The following is a 234-nucleotide window of genomic DNA, read 5'->3' on the forward strand; positions in this document are numbered from 1 at the left end:
AAGACGCCTTAATCCACTTGACCATCACGACCGGACATAATGAGGTGATAGCCTAAGCTATTTGAACCACCCCACCGCCGGCACTCGGATAGTAATCTTGGGCATAGCATTTTACCAAATCACCTCATTCTTTGGGGCACACGTGAGGAACACAAAATGCGAACAAGCCTGAATGGTCCCCAGGACAATATGCAACTGAAAACTCACACCCCAGAAGTGACTCGAACCCATACT

Source organism: Procambarus clarkii, chromosome 26, assembly GCF_040958095.1.
Source record: "Procambarus clarkii isolate CNS0578487 chromosome 26, FALCON_Pclarkii_2.0, whole genome shotgun sequence".
Classification (NCBI taxonomy): Eukaryota; Metazoa; Arthropoda; class Malacostraca; order Decapoda; family Cambaridae; genus Procambarus; species Procambarus clarkii.